Genomic DNA, 1,994 nt, shown 5'->3' on the forward strand with positions numbered 1-1,994 from the left:
CCCCGGTCTGATGTAGTATTACAATTACTCAAGCCTTTTAGCTGCCTCCTACTCGCACATGTGTGCCAATATACAGTATATACATATATTGATGGTAGTAAATGACAAAAATTATTAATATTATAGATACAAAAAAATACAAGGAAACAATAAACACAAAATGATAAACACAATACAGTCTAGTTTCGCAGATGAAGATGATGGTGGTGTAGTTAGTTATGAAATAAAATCCCCTGTGAACAGCCTCCCGAACATCATGTGAAGTTTATACCTTGATGCCAATGTATGTGAAGATTTGTAGGGGTTGGGAGCACTTCCAGATGAATATATTTTACAACCCAGACAAAATCATACAAACAAGTGGACCCAGGATAACAATTTAAATCCAGAGCAAACTGTAAGTTGATGGGAGTAATTGTAATCCAGTTGTGCAGTAAAACTTTGAAACTAAAAGACATCACCGATTACAATCCTACTGGCTTCTTATACCTCTCTTGTAACGCTAGAACTCTCCCCTTTAACACAGTAATCCTTGTGGGAACAGGCGAAGCTGCACAATAACACAGTACTCCCAGGGTTCGGGGGATTTGCAGTTCACTTAGGTAGAGCTGCTGCAGTGTCATCTGCCGTTTTTCGCAATAGGTCACAAAACTAACAATATAATTTCCATTTAATTATTAATGACAAACCCACAAATACACAGATCGGTTAATCATAAACCCATGAATCACAAGGGCTGACCTGTACGTTGTCCATATTTTCATGAATTTGTTGTGATGTATATAATTATGTTGTGTCTCTTTAAATGTGCTTATGTTTCTTGTGAATTATGGTTGGAGATCCAAGAGGCAGGGCCACCCTGACATCATCACTTCTGAGCCTTCCCTCTGGTTGTGTAAGTCTGCTGAGAAAACTCAGATGACTCTGAGATCATTCAAGAGTTTTCAAGATCTCTTTGCGTAGTTTTCCTTCTACATTAACAAGCTATGTATGTTAGGAGAAACTGGTCTGGTGCAACTGAGCATACCCTGTGATGGACTGGTGTCCTGACCAGGCCCGGGGTCCTGTATTGTACCTGATTCACCAAAGCTCCTTTAATTGGGTCTGAATAAGGATGAATGGATGATTTCATGGTAAGGCAGTACCGTGGAGCATTCCCATCTCCCAGTGCCCGAGCCCTGGTTTAATTCTTGGCTGGATTTTTTGTGCTGATGTCTTCTATTACATTTGTGTTCACAAGTATATCATGTGTGTCATGAACTTAAAACCACACTTGGTAAGCTAATGTAGCTCATACGGCTAAGTGTTTGCAAATGTTCCAAGGACAAAGCAAAATACATCAGCAGCTCCTTGAAGATGTTCATGCCTTATTATAATTTTTATTATTATTATAATGTATCTCCCATCAGTGACAAGGGTATCCTGAATACTTTATACTGCATATATCATTTATAAATGTTATGCTTAAAAGTAATTAATAGCAAACACATTTTGTTCATGCATAGTGAGCTATTAATCCTTGAAAATGCTTTAACTGACAGCCTTTGTAATTGTAGCACTGTATAAAGCCAATGATTTAAACGTGTACAGTAGATATATTTGAAAGCCTTGATGTGGCCAAAATTCAGTGTTACGCAACACAATACATTTTTCAACTGGCTTTTTGTCTTCATATTTTGAAGCATATTAACAATTCATCATATTATTTATGAGATGGAAATTAACCTCGGTACATGTTCCAGTTTCCTGAGTCTGAGTAGCTCTATTCATGAGCAGTCTCCCAATTTGTGTTTTAATGTACCTGTTTACATAAGTGATGTAGACCCTTACTTTAATTATATTGTCTTGTGCTAACTTAACGCTCATTAATTTATAGTCCTTTGTGGTGTGCACTCTAATAAACCAAAAAAAAAATGTATCATGCCATTTTAGCTTAAGCCACCTAATTTATATAATGCTCATTATCAAAGCCTTTGCAGTGTGCCCCATTGTGA

Source organism: Polypterus senegalus, chromosome 1 (assembly GCF_016835505.1).
Source record: "Polypterus senegalus isolate Bchr_013 chromosome 1, ASM1683550v1, whole genome shotgun sequence".
Lineage (NCBI taxonomy): Eukaryota > Metazoa > Chordata > Cladistia > Polypteriformes > Polypteridae > Polypterus > Polypterus senegalus.